General features: G+C 34.0%; 2 protein-coding genes across 3 annotated transcripts in view; both read left to right on the top strand.

Moving 5' to 3' along the window:
* Window positions 1-19,932, top strand: part of LOC145690810 (uncharacterized) — a 65,959-nt gene extending 46,027 nt beyond the window's left edge. The window contains exon 3 of the mRNA XM_081766107.1: window positions 13,576-19,932. The gene's annotated coding sequence lies outside the window, so the exon portion shown is untranslated. The remainder of the gene's footprint in view (window positions 1-13,575) is intronic.
* LOC145690811 (uncharacterized) overlaps window positions 1-27,052 on the top strand; it is a 102,140-nt gene that overhangs the window by 29,146 nt on the left and 45,942 nt on the right. The gene's annotated exons all lie outside the window — the stretch shown is intronic.

The raw sequence follows: 27,052 nt of genomic DNA, 5'->3' as shown, positions 1-27,052 counted from the left end.
AATAGCAGCCGTATACAACATTTTAACGAGGTAATTTGTGGACATTTATGCATTATAGTATTAAAAATGTTTACAGATGGGTATAGTTTTTCAGAAATTATTAGTCAGGTGGATAGAAATAAGGATATTTGGAGAAGTTATATTTAAGTTTTTATAGGTTTATTTTATGGGTTTAATTCATAAAACGATTACAAATATTTTTTATAATAAATATGGATAAGATAGAGTCATATGAATTACAATCCTTTAAACCTAATCAAAAAAATCGAGAATTTAAATAAGCCAAACAGGTCTATTGAATTTGATATTGACGTAGGTGATGGCTTCATACATCCTTATTATGCTGATATTTATGTAACTTTTGAAAATAGAGGTAGAGACGCTGATGGAGAATATACTACTGGTCAAAATATTAGACTTATTAATAATTTCTTCCCACATTTGTTTTCTCAAATTCAAGTTACTAAGCATGGACATATATTAGATATTATAGATTATCCTGGTTTAATTTCAACAGCTGTAAACACATGTACGATTTCAAAACCAGAGGCAAATCACTATGATGAATGTGGATGGGAAGGAATTACGTGGGCAAGAACAGATGAAGAAATAGTGTTTTTGCTAAGACTTTTGCCAGGATTTTGTTCAGATTTTAAAGATATTATGTGGAAAGAAGGTTTGAAATATACATTTAAAAGAAGTGGTTCTGATGATAATGCATTTGCTATTTGGAAAACAAAAAAGCAGGATGGAACATTTGAGAATGATCAACCACATCCAGGTAAACTTAAGATTACAAATATGGAGTTAAGAATGCCTATTGTTAATTATGAACCTAACTATGCCACCTTGTTAAGATCTAATATGTTAAAAGAAGGTAAGATTCCTATTTCATTCAACACATATCAATGTTTACAGAAATCAGTTAGTGGCAAATATTTAGAATTTGATTTAACCACACAATTTAACTCAAGTGAATTTGATATGCCTAATTTCGTGATTGCCTTTTTTCAAACTGATAGAAATGATAATCAAGAAAGAGATTCAAGCTATTTTGATCATTGTAAAGTTCAGAATATCCATTTTCGTAATTCTAGAAATGAATCTTTCCCATTAGAATCTTTAAACTTAGATTTTGCAAAACATAAGTGTTTGAAAGTGTATGAAATGTATATGGTATATAAGCGAGCTACAATTGGAAATACTGAAATGTTTTATTATCCTAAAGAATTTTTAGACAATAGGCCGATGTTCGTAATTAACACAAGCAAGCATAAATCAGTAACTGTAAGTGATAGAACTAATTTGAAACTGACTGTAAATTTTGAAAGCGATGTACCAGATAAAACAATTTGCTATGTTGTTATGATTGGTAAGAAAAATTTAGAGTATGATGTTGAGAAAGAAAAAATAATTGAGAAGATATAAATCAATTATATGTTTATTGGATTTCTTTAGTTTGTAAGTGTTTTTATGACAATATCATAAAAACTTATTTAATAAAATGACTATTTCAGATAACATTCCACGTGAGAATGTAATTGTGTTAATTGAAGATACTATATTAAATCTTGAGAAGTTATTAATGAAAAACAAAAGGAAGTTCAAGAGAATAAAATGTGTTTATACTACTCTTATAACGTTATCAATTCTATTATCAGCTTCTACAGGGTTCATCAATGTATTTATTCCTGTTACAGTGTATTCAATTATTACAACTGCATTCGCTTCGGCTTCTGCTGTAATCACTGGTTTATCTACACGGTTTAATATAGCTTCAAAGAAAGAATATTATAAAAATATGGTGAATCGAATTGGACTGTTTAAAGATGAGCTTAATGTAATTAAGCTCATGAATGGCGAATCAACAGATGAAAATGTAAGAGATATTGTAACAGAATCAATGATATACTTAACGAAATTCAAGGCTATTAGAAAAAATTCTATATAATAAATATGGCAAAACATGTTGATTTTTTAAATAAACTTGGAAGTCTTGAACAAAAACAGGTTATTGGATTAAGAGAATTAGAATTAAATACAGAATATAAGATTGTGAAAATGAAAAAGATTAAAACTAAGTTTGGAAAGAGTATTTTAGTTGAGTGTGAGGAGTTTAAGGTATTTCTTCCACCTAGATTTACAAAACACTTAACAGGTAAAATGATTGATGAGATCGTTAAAGATGGAATAAAATTCAAATACACTGGTTTAAAAGATAATTATCCAACTGTTGAGTTCTGTATGTAAATCCAAAAATAATAAAAATGAACAAAAATATGTTGTCAGAAGTAAAAAATGGACTGGATAGAATGGATCCTCGAAAGAAATTTATACTTACTAATAATTTCAATTTAATTGTGAAAAATGTGCAGACCGAAGTTCAAGTTGTTTTTGATATTAACGGCTGTCTATTCAGCTTGAATTATGATCAGTGGACAGAGTTTAAGAAGTCATTGTTTCCTATAGAGAATGAGGTTAACAGAAGATTCCATTATCAATATCCGAACTTGTAACTATCAATATACTAATTTGTAACTATTATGTAATTATGTAGAATTTAGTTAACTTTTATGGTAAAATCATAAAAGTGTTTTTGTAATTTTATTTTACTAAATTTAGTGATTTTTATAACTAAATTTAGTGATTTTTTGTTTTTGTAACCAGATTTAATGATTTTTGAAGTCAAAACCATTTATAATCAGATTTTTGTAACTAGATTTAGTGATTTTTTGTTTTTGTAACTAGATTTAGTAATTTTTGATGTCAAAACCGGTTATAACCAGATTTACTGATTTTTGAAGTCAAAACCGGCTATAACCAGATTTAATGATTTTTTGTGACTAGATTTAGTGCTAGAATGCATTAGAAGTTATTATGAGTAAGATAGAAGTTATTTGAGATGTGATAGAAGTTATTTGAGGGATAGGAAGTGTTAAAAATTATTAGGGGGTAGATTATAAGATATTTGGAAGCAGGGGTGCGCTATGTTATTGAGGGGTGGGGTGAAAGTGCGCTAGAACATACATTTATCCCCTACTAAACTCAATGTCCATTTGATCACAAATAAACTGTTTATCAATACAGGTATGCACCCACGAACGGTGGTGACAACCATCACAACATCTAGATACATGTTGTACAATATGCATGACACATTTTTCAAAATAGTACTTTTTCAGGAATATACTTGTTTGTTGCACACTTCCACTGCATGTTTAACACACTGGAATACGTTGATGAGTTTGTTCCATTCCGTTTGCGTTAGATACACCATGTTGCGAGGGACATACACCATGTTGCGAGGGACATACACCATGTTGCGAGGGACATACACCATGTTGCGAGGGACATGCTAGGGTATGCTTTTTACGTAACAGCACCATCTTCTCTTCGAGGACTGTACGCAGCACCACTTCGTGATTTGAGTCTAATGATTTGACTATGGTCACATTTAGCTCATCCTGAAAATAATCATTCATTTGGTCGATTCGTGAATATAATATTTGCCATTCTTCAAAGTTCAATTTTACACCAAATTGTTCTGCTTTGCCCAATCGAATCACAGGTTCAAATGTTCTAGCACTGATACCAATCATCACATGTTTTGTTTGAAATATATTTATTGGATAATAGCTTGCGAAGGGGAATTCTATTTCGTTAGAAGTACACATCTTTCCTCCTGAAAAGCACTTGCTCAAATGATCTCATGGGCTGACACTGTATTTGCTGATTTCATAGAGTTATTGCTGACATCATAGAAAAGGAATGTGCTGACGTTTGAATTCATGATTTCATCACAGTTGCTGACGTCATGCTGACAAATCAAGTTCATAGATCGCATTCTGCATACAGCTATGTCTGACGTCAAAGGATGTGCTGACGTTTGAATTCATGATTTTATCACAATTGCTGACGAAACCAAATTCATTGACCCGGCTGTGTACTAAATTCAAATTGATGACTTCGACCCAAGAACCCTTTGTAACATAAAGATACAGATCCAGTATTTAAGAAAAGCAGCAGTTCTTCTTGTTTTGATGCTTCCATGATCTTGCTGGTAAAATTATATTCTTATCATGTTAAAGCTTTACTACGATTATTAATCCAAACTTTGTAGGGATTTTTTGGCTAGCTAAGATTCTATAAGGTACATTCTGTTGTAAATCAGTAATCTTGGTAAATGATTTCATCACATCACGTGTGTTCAGAAACTGCAGACAAGTAGCCATGATGACGGTTTTATGAATACTAACTCGAACGATACTTATATATGATGCAAAAACTGATGACGTTGCATTATCATGTCTGAAGTGAACTATTGCACCATGATAAACATTGTTGCCAGAGGTTTTTGTTCTAAACAGTTCCGGTTCTTTACTAATGAGTGCACAAACTTTTAAAAATGTAAAACCAAACTTTGAAACAAAAATTTCAAACAAAAAAGTTTACAAAAAAAATTGAAAAAATTTTGAAACGAAAAATTTGGAAACGAAAAAATTCAAACAAAATTTTGAAACGAAAAAATTTTTCACACAAAATTTTGAAAAAAAAATAAAAAAACTAAACAAAATTTGGAAACGAAAAATTTCCCAAAAAAATTCGAAGAAAAAATTTTAAACAAAAAATTTTCAAACAAAATTTTGAAAGAAAAAAATTTTAAAAATTTCAAACGAAAAATTTTCAAAGAAATTTCAAAAAAATTGAAAAACGTCAGAAAATTTTAAACAACATTCTGAAAAAAATTTGAAACAAGAATTTTCAAAAAAAATTTTCAAACTAAAAATTCTAAGTTTGACGGTTAACCGTCAAACTTTATCCGGTTTTTAACTATTCGATTAACAAATAAACGGTTTTAATCATATTTATCAGAGTGCAAAATGTTGAACGAAACCAATATTTTTAAATGTCAAATAAAACTTAAAACTGAATGCAGCAAAGATTTGAAAATCATCAGCCAAGCAGATTGCGCGAAAGATAGTGATCAACCAATCAGATTGCATGAAAGATAGTGATCAGCCAATCAAATTGCATCAACAATAACTTTCCTAGTGTCAGATTACGTTAATTTGTGATTAAATTTCAAAGTGTTGTAGCATGTATTGCCTTTCGTCTATGAGTCATAAGATTCAATAAGGTTAGCTATCAGATTTCTAAAGCTCAAGGTCAAATCAACCACCACCAATGATCTTAGACTATGAGCTGTGGCTAAAGTTCAAAGTATTGTTTCAAATTTTGCACCTTATGTTAAAGTTCTGTTTATCACAATTCCCAAATTTAAAGAATACTTCTCTCGATATACCTAAGTCTTAGAATTAATCATATCATTATATGGTCAATAAGGGCAATAAAGTCCGTCAGTTGTTTACCTGAGTAGAACCAACTGTTTTCTGCAAGTGTGTACTCAAACTTAAGAAGTACCACAACAAAGGAAATGAATCCCTGTACACTACCCCATTAAGGTCAATCACGTGGTACATCATATTGCTTACGTTTATATTTGGTCCATAGGCTGGAATAATCAAAAACAATGACGCAATTTCATTTGACAATTCTCAAATTATCCTACAAAGTTTCAATGTACCAATGTTCTGGACTTTTAATTCCATCATAGGTCAATAACTGATCACGTGATCATACTAATATTTCACAATGATTTACCCAATGAATGAGATACCATCCAATTTTAAGAACAATTACCAATTATTGATATGACAATAAGAAATGTGCCCCTCCCAAAATTTAAGATTGGTACACAAATACACCTGTGTCTTATGGAAAAGTAATAAATCCTGTACTTATTCAATAATAAAGCCGTTTCAAAAAATAGGTCAATAACCTTTAAATTTTGAATATTTGGCCATAAGAGGAACACCAACATCTACAATGGGTCCTAGAAAACGTTTACCGAATTTTGTTATTTGATAATTCCCAAATTTAAAAGGGAACATAACCATATGAAGGTAATAAACCTCTGTACATACCCATATAACGTGTTAAATCCTTATCAAACGGGGTCAATAACCTCCGAAATTTGATTTTTGGTAGTTCTTTACCCATGAAAGGGAACGATGTGGACCATCCAAATTTATAGTGATACATATTGAAGTCCTGTACTATGATACCAAATGCTTATATTAAACAATTTCTAAAACCGAGTGGATGAGCCCAAATACCCCCTCCTAGTTTTTAAAGGGTGCATCAATGTACCCATGTCTTATAATAGGAAATGGGCCAATATATACATGACCATATAACCATATAAGGTAATAGGACCTCATCCAAGGGGATAAATTGAGCCAAAACCAAACACGTGGTTGTACTAAAATTGGCAATTTCGTACCCACGAAAGGAAACGACGTGAAGCACCAAAATTTATATTAATGTATATTAGGGTCTTATACTATAATACCAAACATATAAAAGGGGCAATTTCCAAAATTAAAGGGGTGGGCCAGAGTACCCCTCCCCAAAATTTAAACTGGTGCACACATGTACCTATGTCTTATGATAGGAAATGAATCCCGATACGTGACCATATAACCATATAAGGTAATAGGACCTCATCCAATGGAATAAATTAGGTAAAAAACGAAACACGTGGTACAACGTATTGCTTGCGTTTATATTTTGGCAATTTTGTACCCCTAAAAGGGAACGAGGTTATAGTAATATATATTGTTGTCGTGTACTATTATACCAATGTATAAAATGGGCAATTTCCAAAATTTGAGGGGTGTGCGAAGGTACCCCTACCAAATTTTTCAAGGTGTGCATTAATATACCCATGTCTTATGAAAGGTAATGGGCCCCTGTATACGCCCATATAACCATATGGGATAATAACAGCTTATAAAAGGGGAGAAATCAGGTCAAAAACCTCAGAAATTTGAATTTTTGGCAATTTTTTACTCATGAAAGGGAACGACGTAGACCCTCAATTCTGATAAAGGTACATAATTTGGTCCTAGGCTACCATACCAAATTTTTAGATTTGGCTATTTACAAAATTTAGAGGGTGTGGTCCTTTGTACCCATAGGTCATTGACCCCGGGCTAAGGTCATTGACCTTTGACGTCATATAAAGGTCGGAGTCAAAATCCAAAACGCGATAGGGTGGGGCCAGTACTACTTCATGAAAATAATACCGTGTGAGTGGGTTTTGTCGGGGTTATCCTGTTTCCTCTCACTTTCTTCATTCCACCATTTCATTCATCTCTCATCGTCGTCTCCTTTAACCTAACCGGCATAATCGTGGGACGTAAAACTCAAAAATGTCAAATGTAATGAAAATAATAGGGAAAAGAAGAATAGCGTGCTTGGCTATCTTACTCGGCACTCCGATTGGATAGGGAAAAGTGCGCCGCGGTGGCTCATTGGTAGAGTCTTCACCTCTGGTGCTAGGGGTCCTGGGTTCGATCCCAGTCCCCGCCAAGTGAACTTTGTGGTGGACACACACCATGTGCCTGGGTTTTCTCGGGGATCTCCCGTTTCCTCCCACTTTATTCATTCCACAATTTCATTCATTACTCATCATCACCGTCTCTTTAGCCTAACCGGCATAAGCGTGGGACGTAAAACTCAAACATTTCATTTCATTTTTGGATAGGGAGAGGTAATAGGAATAGCATAAAGAGGAAGACCAAGGATTCAACATATAGACAGTTACGAAGAAGAAACCTTATCAAGGTATAAATCTGATCTCCCAATAGAGTGAAAAGTTTCAAAATTTCCATGTTGCCCACCAACCTATGGTTGGGGTGAACAGGAAGAAATCGAGGATTTAAAGTTTTTTTTTTCTAAATTTGCGATATGAGCACTAGTTCTTTAAGGAGGATTAAAAAAGTTATTTCATACATATATAAGGCCAGCTCTAGCTCTTGAAGGAGGTGTTCTTACCAGTAAACCGTGCGTGAATGACATCTCGTAGCTTTGTTAGGTAATATACGAGCAAAAAAAAAATAAATAAATAAATAAAACTTCGAAAATGCTAATTGCAAGGTTTCACATAAATACGACCATACTGTGTCGTGTTATTCTATAAAAAAAACCGTGTTCAAATATCGTCTGGTACAAGTTATCTGTTACTCTCAAACTATATTCTTCTCTTAATATATATATATATATGCATTTCTTGTGGATTATCTTAAATTTTATTGACCAGTGGTTAGTGGGTGCTAGGTTTGGTCAAATATCTTCACACTACGCTTTCTTTCTTTTGACTGCGTGGATTATTTCTGTGCCCGGAATGTGCTGTTTGAGGGGTTATGCCGTGTATACTACGGATATTTTTTACGTACTAATTTATGACATCTTGATTTAATTTTGCCTTTTTGTACAGCAAATAAAATGGACGAACCAATGCTTGCAAGGTTGACATGGTGGTCAGATGGCTAAAGTGTTGACATCTGGAATAAATGGTCGCGGGTTCTAGTCACATCAGGTGAAACAATTTTCTTTGTAAACATGTCTCTATATGTATATTATTATTTCTTTTCCTGCATTTCTCGTATGTTATCTTAGATTGTGTGTTCATGGAGTAGGGTAGGTTAAATGAAATTTCGTCATATATGATTACACTTTCGTATTTTTTCTTCAAAATGGGTTTCTATGTGTTCATATTTATTAATAATTACTTATTTATTTCAAACTTAATTGTCGTGGATTAGCAGTGATTAGTTAAGGATGTGTTCGCAGAAAATATAAAACGATGCCATATCACATTTTTTTTACAACAATGCTTTTTTTTCCTTTACTCAGAAAGTTACTGTCACTGTGTGCTATGCAGCTAAACCTTTTACTCAGTGTTGGTGCTAAAGCCTCAGTTTTCTGATAATACTCGCTCTGTCAAATCACGTATTTGGAAACTCATTATGTGTCAGCACCTGTTTAAAAATGACCTATGGATTTTTATCCTGATATAAAAAAATTATCTGTGTTAAAATTGTATTCGTTTTGTTTGTACACACACACACACAGACACTTTCACACTACATTTTAGAACAGGCATACCAAATCTGGTTTCGAATCTAGCGTAATATGACAACTATTAAACGTTAAAAAAATATTGAGAAACGTTTTGTTGCAATTGATTCAGCCTTCTAAAGAATACGTTCCAAACTCTTACTTAACTCTCTATTCAAACTTGAATTGATTTAAATTAAGCATTTTCAGCTACAACGTTTATTGCTATAGAGTGCATATTGTAATATAGCGAGAAGTATTTATTTCCAGTACTTCTCAGCATCTTAACACAACTTACACAATTATCGAATGTACTTAACCAACAACGAAGATAGTTCAAATCTATTAATCCATCCATGTTTCAAAGTCTGAATTCGCATATTTTGGAAGTCTGTGAAACGATATAAACTTTTTTTTTTAACTTGGGTATTGTATAACACGTTTAATACACCCCATCAGGTTCATACTGTTAGTCATACATAAAAGAGTAGTAGCTATGAAACAGATATTTCGCAGAAGTTACGTGAATGGTTAAAGAAAATATCCAGTCTTCAGACTTTGTCCTTCACTGCCATCAATTTATACCTTTATCCTGAATTGAAATATTATCCTAGTATACAGGGATGCTGTTATTTTGTTCCTCTTTCAGACAATGATGTATGTTTTAACCACGACAGTTTTTACCATTCCGACATTTACGTTGGTTATTTCGCACATTGCGCTAAGACTGTAACACTTGTTCATAAACGCAAATATTTTAGAAATTTTGTAACATTTAGAATTTGATGGGTATAGTTGTCTTACAGTTGTCTTAGTGTAAGCAAAACGTTTTTGTGAGATTTTTGAACACTTTCTTATTTGCTTATTTCTATTTGTTTGCAATATTTTGCCCGCTTCTTTCCCTGTACTAACTACCTTATAAAGGAAAGCTGAAGATATTAGCTCTCTGGTAAAGCCCACGACTTACAAGAAAAGCGTAAGTTCATGAGTTTTATTCCTCTTTGTGTCAACCTTTTGGTATATAATGATATATTTCTTAGTGCATCAATAATTATGTCAATAAAGTTTCGTCCCGTTGATTTAACTTTAATTGATATGTGTGTCTTCGGAGTATACTAGTTTGTAAAATTCTAAAGGTCAATACTAGTAATATCACGTTGTAGGAAAAAATTGTTTGGATGTATAATAATTATGTAATTATTAGTTGTTGCTGTAATCAATAGAATAAATTTTGTTGTTAGAATAGACCTACCACGTAGCTACAGTTTTACTTGAAACGATCAGGAGGGAGAAAATATCAGTTGAACAGATTTAAAAATGTCATCTCAAATGTCAATAATTCTCAAGAAAAAACAAATTGAGAAAAGGATGATTTTCTTGTCTATCTCACCTTCAATTAAACTTAATTGTTACAAGTGCAGGGTATCGATTTATATCCCTTTCTACCCAGACTATTTCTTTAAATATATTCAAAAGGAAACAAACATAGAAACGTGTTTTTCTAATCTATTATGATCTACTAGTCCTCATAAATATGGTCTATTTTTTTAATAGTAGCTTTCGGAAAAATTAACCTGTCACTTGTGCATGTTTGGCCGATATTGTATATAATAGTGATTCTATCTACCTGCACAATTGTGTAGATGAGGGCTGAAAGGGTTAAAGATAGTTACTAACACGCGGAAAAAGGACTGCTAAATTTTTAATAACTTACTTATCGAGAGATGAAGGAAAAGAAAGTCTACGTCGTAACATCTACAATGGTAAGACACCATATATTTTTAGAGAATGAAGTCGATATTTCTACGATAGGTTTGTCACGTCGCTTGCGTTAGTAATACGTATGGGAACTAAAATTCTTGTGAAACGTTGTTATGTTAAAAACGATAAGATAAATTTTTAGAGTAAGATGCTCTAACAATAGGTGATGGTAATCCAAGTTAAACGGTTTAATGCAGGATGATGTCCAGTTGAGAATATAAATTTATGAGATGTGGGGCTCCAAACAATTAACTCATTCGGCCGTCATTCCTAATTTCGCGAACGTGTGCACAGTATGTTTTACCGGCTTGTAACCAGCGAAACACAAACCTGATCACATCTGACCTCTAAACAGAATGGGCAGAAAACCAATGCTTAACTTCAATTTTGAAATTTCGCAGATCGTTCAGTAAATAAAACCCTGAGCAAACTTACGCTTATTCTCCCTGGTTCAAAATTCGTGCAGGATCGTGATTTTAATTCTTACTTTAATGAAATGTGGACTGGTTTCAAGACGCCTTTCTGCATATAAATTTGCAATTTGACAAAGAAAATGTAAATAAAATGTATACTTTCTTCGGAATGTGTTTTTGAAGTCGGGAAAGGTTTTTTTTTTAATCTTTATTTTAATTGTGAATTATCTTTTTCTAGTCTTTACGTTGAAGGGTATATGAATGTCAAGTGTTCTTAGGCATATAGTCTTAAGTAATATTTATTCCGTCAAATTTGTGTTTAAAAGAGTCTTATTATGTATAACGCTCTCAAGCTACGTAGACACGTAGTGAAGTGTGTCCATAAGTTTTGTCTCGTGAGTGTTGTATTGTAGTAACGACTAAATGAAACAGGTAATATAAATATGAATTATTGAGGAAGAAATAATGACTCTTCGATGTTTTTTTTCCGAGATGTATAATGTACCATATCAGTAAGGAAGCACGTTTGGAAAGGATAAAGGTGTTATTTAAAAGAGAAATGATGAAAATACTTTGTTTCAAAGTAAATATTTCTCACGTCGTACACTACTAGCTGTTTTTTACTGTTTTTCACGTTGCACGTGTTAAAACTTCTAATTAAGTCTATAAGTGGATTCGAAGTTATATGGGTTTACAGCTTATTTCACAACACCCGTATGAAACGTAGTTTTCTTTAAATATGCTAGCAAAAATGTGATCACTTAACTGCATCAGGCAATTCGTGATGGAGATCTATATATTATATATTAACTTTATATCATGGTAAATTTATATATTAAAAAAATTCCCGTTCTGATCTCATTGGGCGTAGGCCACTTGCTCGCTGGTATTGAGTAAAGATTTTATACGACAAATTTTACCTCCCTAACATAATCCACTCGTCAGATACTCTAATTTTCCCGTAAAATTTAAATCTCCTCTCTTACTCGTATTATTTTCATTGTAATGACAATCACGTAAACAATAAGGAAAGAAGTTTTCTGGCTGAGATACAGGTGCTAGCTTCACTGTAAAATTTAATTTCACTCAGTTCACCCATTTCCTTAGCTAATACTAGATTAGCTGGATGTCATGTTTGTGTACTCAGTTATAATATGCAGATTGTTCATATTTTCCCTCTTGAATGTTGTATTTCCCAAAACACTGATGCACGCAACAGCCTCTTCAAAGTAAAACGCTAGTGTGCAACTGACCTCTTTCTAACGAGAAAGTCTCGTCAGATTATAATTTTTGACATACAAATTTTATTCTATTTCAGCCTTTATGATACCCATTTCAATGAATTTAGCATGTTAAAATGGCACTTAATTGTAGACACCCAACATATTAAAAAAAATATTTCAAACACTTCAGCTTCCTATCTCGTATAATCTGATGGATAACATATTTCTTCCATTTTTCGGTGTTCAGATTTTATCATTTATATTCACACGCCCCTTTTTACTTTTAACGATAACGACGAAAGAGTTTCACATTTCTAATAATACTCCAGGAACATTGTTTAGAAAAATTCCTCTAACAGGTAGATTACAAACCCAATAGAGAATTTTGATTTCTCCGAATGGCATTACACCAGGTTATAAAAAATTTCAATTCTATGTTTTGAGCACAAACGTACAGGGATTAGTAATAATCTAAGGGTGACGAAGGTGCAAATGCTTGTCCACAAACCCTTTACTTGAAATTCAGGAGTCATAATATGTATTTCAAAATAATAGATAAAGATTACAAGAAATTGAAAACTCTCTGCTTCTCAAATATATTCATTTCGTAATTGGGTTTAAATATGTATCAGATGTAACCACGTAGCTATATATCAATAGATGCAAAAATTAAGTACCTATTAAAATTTACTTTGACAAAGTATCAGACTATAATACAAACATAACTACAGATTTTAAGCTGATTGAAATGACTTTTCTTTTTAATATTTTAAAGTTGTTATACTCTTCCTTTGTTTCTTTGTCGTTATACCAATAGTTTTTTGTAGCTGCAATTTCGACCAGTTCTCGCAATTGTTAACTTTTCTGACACAAAAATTGAGGACATGTAAATATTTTTACTAAAAGCGGATTTTTATTTTTGATAATAAAATGTTTATTCAACATAACAAAAATAGGTATGTTTCTATTTACTTGAGTTAACTCTGATATCGTATATGCAAATAATTGTACAAATTGACATATTAAAACCAAACTACGTACTCTTATTGTTAGAATAGAGACATATGGAATCACCTCGATAGTTGTCGGTTACCTATTCCTACGAAATTTCATGCTAAAGGACCACAAATATGAAATTCAAAGAATTTCATTTCTTTGTTATTACTTTTCAATTACCTTCATTTACACTTCCTTGTTTATTAAATTTGTTACAGGCGCTATAACGTATTCCCTCTTCAAAGAGAAGCGAATAATTTTATTGCGTTAACAGAAACCTTTTCTTATTCCAATGAGGAATCTCCAAAGCAGTCTGGCAATGGATTTCATCGATCACCTTTGTCAAGACATATGCTAGCACATAAAAGTGAAAATCATGTCACATACCGAAAGAGTGTTAAACGCTATAGTCAAAGATCATTGACAATCGAAAAGTTACTACATACAGGTGAGGAACCCCAAATCTGCGAAGAGTGTGGAAAGTTATTTAGCGTACGTTCAAGTTTTGTTACGCACATGTTAACCCACACAAAAGCAAAACCTCTCAAATCTGAAGAATGTGGTCGGGCATTTTATCAACGTTCAAGTTTGGCAAGTCACATGTTAGTCCATACAGGAGATAATCCTCACACATGCGGTGAGTGTGGAAAGGAATTTACACAAAGTTCAAGTTTGAATAGACACATGTTAATCCATACAGGAGAAAAGCCTCACACATGCGATGAATGTGGGAAGAGATTTAGTCGACGTTCTGTTTTGTCTACACACATGTTAATGCATACAGGAGAAAAGACATACGTCTGTGAAGTGTGTTGAAAGGAATTTAATCAACGTTCAAGTTTGGCTACACACATGTTAATCCATACAGGAGAAAAACCTCACACATGCGAACAGTGTGGGAAGGGATTTAGTCGACGTTCAACTTTGGCTACACACATGTCAAACCATTTAGGACAAAAATCTCATACCTGTCAAGATTGTGGAAAGGGATTTAGTCGACGTTCAACTTTGGCTACACACATGTCAATCCATTTAGGACAAAAATCTTACACCTGTCAAGATTGTGGAAAGGGATATAATCAACGTTCTCATTTGGTTAGACACATGTTAATCCATACAGGAGCTAAACCTCACACATGCGAAGACTGTAGGAAGGGATTTAGTCGACGTTCAACTTTGGCTACACACATGTCAATCCATTTAGGACAAAAATCTCACACTTGTCAAGATTGTGGAAAGGGATATAATCAACGTTCTCATTTGGTTAGACACATGTTAGTCCATACAGGTGCTAAACCTCACACTTGTCAAGTGTGTGGAAAGGGATTTAATCAATGTTCTCATTTGGTTAGACACATGTTAATTCATACAGGAGCTAAACCTCACACTTGTCAAGTGTGTGGAAAGGGATTTAATCAACGTTCTATTTTGGCTAGACACATGTTAATCCATACAGGAGAAAAACCTCATATATGTGAAGACTGTGGGAAGGGATTTAGTCGACGTTCAACTTTGGCTACACACATGTTAATCCATAAACTGGAGAAATCTCAAACACGCAAAGAGTGTGGAAATAGATTTAGACAACGTTAAATTTGGTTCCGCAATGTTAATCCATAGAAGAAAAATTCCTTGTACATAGACACATGTTAATCCATACCATGTATCTTGTACGTACCAACAAACTGGAAGGAGGATTAGCCATCGCTCTATCCTTCCAAAAGAGAGCTAATACATACATTTAAAAAAACACATTTGCTACGATTGTAAAAAAGGATTTAGAGTATGTTCATATTTGAGTAGACATAAGGCAATCCACACAGGAGAAAAAGTCACACATGCCAACAGTGTGGCGAAGGATTTAGTGTGCGCTCAAATTTGGCTGCACATAAGTCAGTTCCCACAGGATCAAAACGAAACATATGCCACGAGTGTGGAAAAGAATCTAATCAACGTTCAAATTTAGTTAAACAAGTGCTAATCTACACAGAAGAAAAACATCACAAATGTGAAGAGAGTTAACGCATTTCTTCAACGTTCAAGTTTCGCTAGACACGTGTTAATCTATAGAGCAAATTAACCTCGTACATGTAAAGACAATGGTTGGGATTTAGTGAACGTTCAACTTTGGCTACACATATGTTAGTCCTCACAGCGTAGAAACTTAACACATGCCAACAGTGTGGAAAAGGATTTAATCAACGTTCTCATTTGGCTAGACATATATAAATAAATACAGAAAATAAACCTCACACACGCGATAAGTGCGGGAAGGTATGTAGTCGAGGTTCAACTTTGGCTACACATATGTTATACATAAAATTACAGGTAATACATGCAAAAACCCACATCTGCAAAGAGTGTGGAAAAGGGGTTAGTAAACGTTGAAAATTACCTTCGCACATGTTACTCCAAACAGGCGAGAAATTTCACGTATCCCGAAGTGTAGAAAGGTATTTAGTAGACGTTCAGCCAGAAAAACGCAAATGTTGACTAACAAAGCTGAGAAATTCAACGTCTGTATTGAGTGTGGAAAATTGTTTAGTGTAAATTCATACTTGAACATACACATGCTATGACACACAACGGAAATTGCTCACAAATTCTAAGAATGTCTTAAGCAGTTTTGCGTAACCTTAAACTTTACTCACAATTGTTAAACTACACTGGATAAAATTCTTACCCATGCCAACAGTGTGGAAAGGAATTTAGTGTATTGTCAAGTTTTGTTGCAGACTCTTTAGTCCACACTGAGCAAAAACCTCACGTATACCTTGAGTCTAGAAAGGGATTTACTTTACTTTCATGTTTCGCTACACGAGAGAAAAGTCTCACACGTACCGAGAATGCGGATTAGGATTTACTCAAAGTTCACACCTTATAAAACGCATGTTAACATTAATGGGTAAATTCCCAGGAAAATATTTTTCGGGAAGATTCCAAAAATTGGAGTTTTCCGGGAATTTATCTACACCTCCCAAGTTAATCGCACGCCCGATTTTTTATCCCTTAATATTGTAAGATTGGGGACAACGCGTTCTGTGCTAGGTGAAAGAAAGGAACGAAAAAAGAAACGACTTCTGAAAAGGATTTGCTGTTTCAAATTCTCTGTTTCTACTTTACTTGAAATAAAGATACTTCTAGTTTGAACAGTACTTTAAGATTAATGCAGCAAAATCTTTTCTTTTTTAAAAAGAAAACATACTTCTCCAAGAAAAACAAAGGTCTTCATAAAAACAAGGAGAGATAAGGAGTTGGTTTACTATCAATCAACTGAAGGGGTATTCACTAGTTGTTCCGATAGCCATGCGTGTCAAGTAGTCTATTTTTTGTGTTGGTGCAAAATGTGGAACCTGGTTCGAATGCAACTCGAGGCCTTTAATATTTTTCTTTTAATTTTCAGCTATTCTATCCTCACACTTTTATAGTATATATATTACAGTGAGGTACAGCTTTCTATTCTATCAAAAAATAAGAAGGTGTACAGCCGTAAAATATTTTCTGTATACCTCAAATAAGATTTCTCCTTAGTGCAAATCACTTCTTGCATCGATCCATAAGATTTTCGTAAACCTGTAAATAAATATGGAGTTCTGGTGTCCAGAATATCACTATCAGATCTAATACCTCCTTCATCACTACCAGAACGCAGTTTTTGTTATTATTATTATTATTATTATTATTACTGTACGCTTCTTAGGCGTGGAAGACCCGTTTTCGGTTTGCGATGGGAGCTAATGTGGTTTGGGGCCTATGCTAAGCTATAGGATCACTCCTCATATAGCCTCGCTGCTCAAAGAGACGCTAAACTCAAAATCAAATATATATATGTATATATATATATGTATATTATTATACGCGCCTTTCGTGTGAGAAACCCGGGTTCGGTTCCCGGCGGAGCTCATGTGGTTCGGGCCTACATAAGCTGTAGCTTTCCTTCTTATGTAGCCTCACTAATGAAAAGGGTGCTAAACTCAAAATCTATTATTATAATTAATATATGTATCTTTGTTGTGGGAGACCAGGGTTCCATTCCCGGCGGGAGTTGATATCGATCGGGGTCTACGTTAGGTTGTAGCTTTGCTTCTCATATAGTCTCACTGCTGGAAATATCGCTAAACTCAAAATCTATTATTATTATTATTATTATTATTATTATAAGCATAAAATAGAAAAAAAAACGTTCTAGTTACTAAATTTAATGAGATCTTTTACTTCTTCCCAGTATGGACTTTATTGTTGTCTTAGTGTATCGGAACCATTTTAGATAGGAATTCACGAATATCCCAAATTTTTTTCACTTTAAAGTCTTAATACCTCTCAATAGTATCACCGCTTGCTTGAGTCAATTGCATCGCTCAAGAATACCCTTACACACATAACAGCTTGGGCATCACCTTAGTCCGAACATTCTCATTTAGTATTTTACGAAAGGAGATGAGGTGTGTTCTCTATTTTCAAATCGATTTTCTTTCAGGTTCAAAATTGTGGATGTAAGCCATACATTGAATTGTATTTTTTAAAACCTGGTTGTATCCTCTTTTTAAAGATAAATGATGTGCTCAAAAATGAGATCTCTTATACATTTTCGTATAGAAAAGCTGGTCTCAAGAGAAATGAAAGTGAGTTGAGGACACAGGTGGACACTATTTAGAATATCTTAGATCCTGCGCAGGGCGATGTTTCAACTTCGAGAGGGAAACGTACAGGTAGAGAAAACACTGAACTAGCTGCCAACTGTGTTCAGCATTCAGATTTTGGAACCTGCCTCGTCAATACTTTCCTAGTGCTCTGCCACATTTGTATCTTCAAAATTTCATTAGAGGATGTTGTAACTTCTGATACAAAATGGTTATAATTTCTGTAGTACACCAAAAGTTTTGATTTTGCAATACTGTCATGGGTAACATCAATGTTTTCTTGGTCAGCATTATTGAAGGTGCAGTGCAGCGAAGTTAATTAAAAAATATCTTTAACCTTTTAGAAATGTGCAACTCAAATTTTCAAAGTAGCGTTAGAAGTTGCACGTTTCATCAACAATTGACACATATCTAGTGGATTATTGGGTTGGTATCCTTCTAGTAGAGGTACCCAGTAAATCTCAGTAACGCGCACCACAGATGCGGTTAGGTTGCGATGAGCTATCCGCTCTATTCGACTCGACTCAGGTGAACCATCCTCTCGATTCGGCTCGGTTGAAGTCCGCCAAATCTCGGTAGACATGATATATGAGCGGTCTTTTTGAACTCGGCTCTATAGTGAACAAGTCGCGAGCCGACGACCAATTTAAATCAATTGCACAATTAGAGTCGGAACGTTTCATACAGCGCATTCAAATGGACCGAGATTCATCGCTAGAGGTTAGATCGGTTGTTGCTTTTATAGAAATGACTGTTGTCCGGCTTACTGATTCTTCCTGTATCTGATCTCTTCTTAAAGACATCCTTGGTTCGGTTGTGAAAAGGATTGCTACTAAACAAAGTACTTGTAAAGTCAGGTGTAAATTTCCTACTCGATAAATTTCTTGAAAATCTATATTTAAGAATTAATGGGGTTACGAAGTGTTCAGTAGCTTTTATCAATTCAAGTGAGTAGGGCCATGTTTTTTAATGGCTGTTTGAAAAAAAACACTAATAAAACGATGTTCTTCGTTATTGAAAATAAAACTTTACTGGTTTTCTTTACAACACAATGTTTCTCATCCATACAGCACTATAGGATTTTCATTGGAGAAAAGATATTCAAGTGACAATTAGCTCACATTTTCTTTATTCGTTTTTCTGTTCTGTTGGAAATATGAGTAAAAGAGTTTAATGAATATCAATTTGGGCTACAACGACACGCTGATGTTCTCTCATGCGTCACAGCGTAAGCGTGCATATTCATGAATTTTCTAAAAGGTAGTCCAAACTTTTGAATATATATAGGGTGATTTTGAATGGGCCTAATATAGGCACATTAAAAGCAAAATGATGGTATATAAATATAATTTGACAGAACCGTGAAACATCTTGTCTAGAGTTCAATTTGTTCGTAAAGTTATTTTTAAAATGTATTGAGTTTCTTTGTCATCAACTTTTTCTTATATGCAGTATATGATACACGTTATACTAGGTGATAGTTATTATTTATAGAACTCATAGTCGGTTCCGAACTAGCGCCCTATTTGTAGCGAAGCTACAATAGCTAGATACAAATTCTGTAGCTCTAGATGTAGCGGAGCTACAAGACAAAACCTTTGTTTTCTAGCTGTAGCTGAATTACATAACAATATTTTTTAGCGAATTTTGTACTAAAGCTAAAAGTAAACCTTTTCGAAGGCGCAAAAATACTTTGTAACTCCAACATTTCCTCACAATTTTTAGTAAAATTTTATATGATGATAGGGAAAAAATATGATTGTTTTCTAATTTCTATCTCCAATAATTTTGCAACAATATTACAAGAAAAGTTTCTGAAATAAATTGCGTACTGACGATCGGTTAAAAGGATAGTAAAGCTCTTAAAATAGACCAACATGCCATTCTAGCAGCGAAAGCATATACCTTTTGGACGGAAGGGTTATATATATATATGTCTATACTTATAAAAGAGCAGAAAAAATGCATACTTTACTTTGAAATGGAAATTGACAAAGCTTTTATGTAATATTTTAACCAAACTTTTAAGCTCAGTTACGCATGTAGATGACATGACATATATTGATGCCAAGTAAACTGTATCTGTGACAAGAGTTTAAGTAGCGAATGCGTTTCTGAAAAAAAAAAATAGCTAATAGTTGTAGCGAGGTACAATTTTTATCATGTAGTTGCAGTATAGCTACTTTTAAAAGGTACCTTTCCAATTACTGAACATACGAAAATAATGATAAATAATGGTGAATATATTATATACTTGCTTTCTACGTGTGCATCATGGGTCTACTTTAGGCAAGCTTGCTTATTTCGATTTCAACAAGCGATAGAAGGAAATTTGTCACCTTCTTCAGTTGGTTTACTGTATGTCAAACTGTTGAAGTTAAGGATATGCTTTGGAGCACTCTGGTCACAACCAAAGAAGGGGCATGAAAACCATGGCCCTACTCACTTGAACCGATGAAAACTTCTAAACCCTGCTAAAATCGATCAATTCTTTACGATAGCTATGCAATAGGTTATCGAGTTGCAAATAGTGGTGTCAATCGGCTCGGCTCGAGCCCTGAACCATCGGCGCAGCTTGAACTTCGACTCTGCACAACTGAGCCAACAGCTCGAGTCGGGATGATTGGAATGAGCCACTGGCTCGGCTCAGCTGAGCTATTGGCTAGAACCGTGTCGGTTGAGATGAAGTATCTGTTTCGTTCGGCTCGGGTAAGGTAACCTTTCGGCTCGAGCCTGCTCGGCTGTGGTCAGCCATCTCCTCGAGCCGGCACGGTTCGATGAGCTGTTGGCTCGGATCACTTTTCAGTACAGTTATTTGGTGGCAGAGCCGGAAGCCGAGTTGCTCTAGCCGTTGACGATACTACTACTTTGAACCTGAAAAGTAGCGATTTCAAAGCCGTAGAGAAAGCACCTAATCTCCACTCGCAAAATACTCATGAGAGATTCTTCGGGGTGAGATGATGCACAATGCTTCATGACACTAAGGGCATTCCTGTGAGATAGAATGTAGCAAATGTGATACTATTGAGAGTAATTAAGAAGTATAAGTAAAAATGTGAGATCGTCGTGAAAACCTATCTAAAATCGTTCTGGTACAACAAGATAACATGCAGTCCATAGGTATCACCAGCGATGTAAATTAGATTTTTTCGGGGGAAGGCAAGCGCAGAGCAAGGTCTGCGGTTCTATTAGTTGCACCCCTGAGCCCGTTTCATACATGACAAAATTAATTAAAGGGACAATATTGACGAATCTCAAAGCCATAATAATACATATTATTTCTAGAGCATTTAACAGTAGACATTTTTTTATTGAAATGGGTCCCAGACTCGTTTTTCTTTGAATAAAATTTTGTGTACCGTTTTGCTTATATAATGTAGTGAATCTGCTTGACGCTTCGTTTATAACTTCATCTTCATATCGCATATGGAGTAAAAAAAAATTGTCCTAACATGGGCCCCCCACCGAATGGCGGGGAGCATTTCTGGAAGGATCAGTTGCCCGATGCCCCCACAAGATGGACCCTGGGTGTAACAACAAACTGGGAGGATATAAAATGTCTCACCAAATTTAGTACCCTACTTTTTTTCCCTATTTCCTACTTACAATAATAATAGGCCTAATAATAATAAAATATTTGACTTTGAGTTTAGGGTCCCTTTTAGCAGCGAGACTATGAGAATGTACGAGAACGAAAACCTACTGCTTAACGTAGACCCCGAACCACATGAACTCCTGCCATGAATCGAACCCGGGTCTCCCACACCAACGGCGCGTATAATAATAATATATTTGATTTTGAGTTTAACGCCACTTTCAGCAGCGAGGCTATATGAGAACTGAAACTATAGCTTAACGTAAGCCCGGAATCACAAGAGCTCTCACCGGGAGTCGATACGGGGTCTCGCACGCTAAGGAAGCGTATAGTAATACTAATAATAATAATATGAACTGCGTTCTGGTAGTGATGAAGCAGGTATTAGGACTGATAGTGATCTTCTGGACACTAGAACTCCGGATTTATTCTGAGGTGTATCAAAATCTTACGGATCGATATAAGAAGTAATTTGTACTAAGCAGGAATCACAATGAGGTATGTAGAAAAGGATTTGCACCTGTGTACCTTTTTTTTTTTTGGATAAATAAGTAAGTTGTCCATCAACTCCTTGTTACACATATACTATAAAAGTATACTTCGAAAATAAATGAGAAATTACAAAATGAAAAAGTAAGAGCATCGAGTGGGACTCGAACCAGGTTTAAAAGTACTAAATCTGCACAGAAAGCAAGAACATGGCTATCGAAAGAACAATGAAGTTCCATTCCAATTCATAAATAGAGAACGAATTCTTTAGCAACTCGCCCTCCCTTTTTTAACGAATATTGTGGTCGAAAAGCGTTTGTATTCTACTTACAACCAAGTTTTCTACATTTACCAAGTACTATGATGTTCTAAATGAATCATTACATTAAGTTATTAAAATAAAGCAGAATATTTCACGAGCTGTGTTGGGAAGTCTCGTTGTTTTTTCTTTTCACATTCGCTTACACTACACCGGCTGCGATATTGCCAAACCTACAATTCTAAGAGACTTAGAAAAATTCCGGCATGCAATTATATTTTGGACAAGTGTACAATCAAAAAGAAAATAGCATTCTATTACCATATTATGATTTCAAAGTTAAATTCGTTTCTATATCACTGTATATTATTATTGCTGTCTCAAAGAGCAGTCTAAAATGTATATTCTGTACGATTTTAAGTTATTTTATTAATATTTTATTATATTTAGAGAGTATGCGAAAATGGATATTTATTTACAAAATGTCCTATGAGAGTAAATCCACATACTTTTAACCCGGTAAACAGTTTAAATTTACAAGTAAGTGGATTTTCTAAACTTGGCTCTACTACTGATATTATAAACGTATTAAATTGTTAAATGGTCTAAAAAAATTAGGTTAGGTAAGAAGACACATGCACCACCATTTTGTCAACATTTGCGCATAAATATGTATGTTCGCAATATTTACAAGATACTTTCTAATCTTTATAATTTTGCATGTAACAATGTCTTCTCCCTGCCCATTTCTCGAGATTTCATGCGTTAATTCATATGTAAGAGAAGTCCGAGTAATTCTTCAGAAATTCAAGTCTGAGAGAGGAGACAGACCTCCGTCTATTGCTAACGGTATTTCAGGGTGTATGGATGGTACTTCACCTCTATTTCTACAAAATTCTACATTATTTTACAAAATAGTAACTTTTCATTATATGTAAATTAGTACTTTGCTACTTATGGCAATCGTTTAGCTTTGGGGGCCTGTTTTTGCACCTACTTTTTTGCGATATTCTATTCCGATGTGGTTGTTTTATGGTTTTATACGTTAAATTAAATTACGAACTTTAAATTTAGTCAGCATTGCCGAGCGAGCGTCAGCGAGTGAATGTGGGTTAGAGCCACGCAGGGCACTCTGTTTTGTATCTTCGTTACTGATAATTCACTTTCTTTTCCCATATAAACCACTTCCACTTACTTTTATGGTATGTACAAATCCCCTTCTTCCCGTCATTTCTTCCGTAGATCATCCTACTTTCTGCTAGTTTTTGTCCCTAAATACTAAACAATTACCCTACTTTTTAGTGTAAATGGAAATGAAATGTCGAAAATCATATTATTAGTTATATAAACTACAGAGTTTAAGTTTTTTAGCATCCAAATTAAATCGTAGCAGTAAATCATAATATATTAAAATAAAGTAGTTAGTCATATGGTTCATATTATTTGGAAGATAAAGTAAAGAAATGGAAATAAATTCCTTCACGGGAATTTATAGTGCAACGAAAGAACCCAGGAGTATTCCCATTTTTTTAAATTCCTTCCCAACGGGAATATTCCCACTGCCCATCACTAGTTCGCACACAAAATGCAAAGCCCCAGATCTGCAGAGATGTAGAAATTGATTTAGTGTACCCTGAGCTTCGACTACACACATGTTACTCCACACAGAAGAAAAATCTCACAAATGCCAAGACTGTAGAATGTCTTTTAGTGTACGTTCAAACTTGACAACATACTATTAATCCACGGAGTAGAAAATGTCACTCATACAAAAAATGTGGGGAGGGTTTTGTCAACGTCAAGTTTGGGTCGGTACATGTTGATCCAGATAAAAGGAAAGTCTAACACAAGACAAGAATGGGGAAAATGATTTTGTGAACGTTCACACTTTGCAAAACACATGCTGTGACACAGAGGAGAAAATTCTCATATGTGCAAAAGTGGAAACTTATTTTGTGTACGTTCAAGATTGGATATACACATCTTATTTAACACGAGAGAAAAAGCTCACACATGGCAAGAGTGTGGAAAGATATTTGGTGTACCTTCAAGTTTAGTTGCACGCATGTTAATCCACACAGGAAAAAATCATACCTGCGAAGAACGTGGAATGTCATATACTCAAAGTTTATATATGGGAAATCATATTTAAACCACACAAGACAAAAATCTCACACGTGCGAAAAGTGTAGAAAGATATTACTGAAAGTTCCCATTTGGCATGCCACGTGTTAACCCAGCGGAAATACCAAACACATGCGGAAAGTGTGGTAGAGGATTTAATTTACATTCATGTTTCGTGAGTAATGTTACTACACATAGGTGAAAAAATATTTTACTTACAAAAAATGTGGAAAGGTATTTGATTCGCGTTCAAGCTTGGCAAGACAAGATTTAATATACACAAGCATGTACAACCTAAGAAGATAAGTTAAAACAGCGACATTTGATACTGATGTATTAATGCTATTTTTCACAACAGCGTAAAGCACAAGTTTTGAAACAAAAGTTATAGTGAGATTTTCTTAACAATTATCAAAACAAGTAATTTGTTAACAAGATATGTGCTCATTTCCTTTAACTACCATTTTTGTTTTTTTCTATGAAATACTGTACTTCAAAAAGTAATGTACTGCTAGCATAATCAAGAAATATCAAAAGAATTTCTTCTGTTTGTTTGTTTAACGCCCCACGATTAATCACCAAGGCGATGATAAGAATGAATCAAAGTGTCCTCAAAAGTATTCATACATTTTGAAAACTCTTCATCTTGTTTTTCCGTAACATTTACATTTTCGTCAACAGACTTTAATTCTACATTACATCTATTGATTTCAAATTCTACTTCTTCTGTGTACTTTGCAAAATTCTCTTCGCTTAAACGTTTCGCCATACCTAATTCAATTTGCAATTTTTCCTCAAAGTCAGAACGTAAATTCTCTATCTCTTTCGTGACTGTCTTATTAATGGAAGTTCACAGGGAAGAAAACTAGATCTCAATACGTAGCCGAACTATAAGGAATTATACTTTTGATGACGTCTTAAATCTAGAGATTCTCATAGATTTGACTTGCGTTTTGCTAGAAGAAGGAGAAATTTCACAAAACTAATATATATGTACATTAAAAGAGAAACTGATCGACGTTCCGTAGTAAAATATGATGGAACCCTTCTGGTTAAAGGAGAACCCCACTATAGTTTCTAAAAAAATATTACTTACTTTTTCAATTTCATTCAGGCACCTTAAACAATACACTTAGCTGTGTCGAACGCTCAAATCTGGATGTTAACATCTAGAAATGTAATCGACCTATAAGAAATTATATTTTTGATGACGTTGTAAGTATAGAGATTGTTATGGATATGGACTTTTGGGTTTCTGCTAGAAGGAGGAGAAATTTCATAAAACTAATATATGTACCTTAATAGACAGTCTAATGGACGTTCTGTAGTAAAATATGATTGTACCTCTTCTTCAAGGTTAAGTAAGAACTCCGCTATAGTTTCTTTAAAAAAGTTACCTACTTTCTCAATTTCATTCAAGCAGCTTAGACAACATAATCAGCTGTGTCGAATGCTGAAAACGACATGTGAATATCTAAAAACACAACTGAGCTATAAGGAGTTATATTTTTGATGGCGTCTAAAATATACAGATTATGTATATGACTTTTTGGTTTCTGCTAGAAGGAGGAGAAATTTCACAAAACTAATATGTGAACACTAATGGACCGTCTCATTGACGTTCTGTAGTAAAATATGCTGGTACCCTTCTAGGTTAAGTCAGAACTGCACTATATTCATATTCGTTTTATTTCGTCTTTACGATCATACATATTGCACGAATTAGTGCGTATGAATAAGACTCGTCAAGGTACAAAAATACATATACATAGTTCTAACATATACATACGAATTAATTAAAATACTACGCTACGTCTACTATATAAAAGAAATACAAAAAATAGATATTTTAAATACTACAAACAATCAAATTCATTTACACACGTAGGAATGCATTCACGGAATAAAAGATGGGCTGTAATAGGAAGGTTTTCAATAATCGCTTAAATTCTCCTCTTTGTTCTGTCTTTCGAAGATATAGAGGCAGTTTATTATATAGTATGGTACCCATATACATTGGAATTATTTCGTATAATTTAGCGCTGTGCTGTTTGCTGGGGATTTTATCCTTACGCCTGGTATTGTATTTATGGTTTGCTGGTGCGGTAAATACCTCAATGTTGTTTTTTGTCAAACAGTAACATACGAAATACGTATAGCGAGGGTAAGGGCAATATTTAGTTCCTTAAATATTCGTCTACATGAGTCGTTTAGTTCGGTCCCGGACTGTTCTTAAAACCTTTTTTTTTTTAATAACGAACAACATATTACTTTATTGGAAGTTTCCCCAGAAGATTATACCATATAAAAATAAAGACTGAAAGAGTCCGAAATACAAGTTACGAATCGTATCCAGTTTTAATACATGTTTGATTAATTTTAATGCATAGAGCATTTTATTGAGCTTTTGTGCTAGTGAAAGTATGCCTGCTTCCCAGTAAAGATTGTGGTTTGGCCAAAGGCCAAGAAATTTAGTAAGTTTGAATACGTTATTTTTTGATTATTTAACATCATATCAGTTTCTAGGCAATGCTTATTTTGAATATGATGATAATTTAATGCTATAGATTTGCCTGTGTTTTAGTTTG

Source organism: Thermobia domestica, chromosome 7, assembly GCF_964235325.1.
Source record: "Thermobia domestica chromosome 7, izTheDome1.hap1.1, whole genome shotgun sequence".
Lineage (NCBI taxonomy): Eukaryota > Metazoa > Arthropoda > Insecta > Zygentoma > Lepismatidae > Thermobia > Thermobia domestica.
This window is presented reverse-complemented; position numbering and strand designations above follow the sequence as displayed.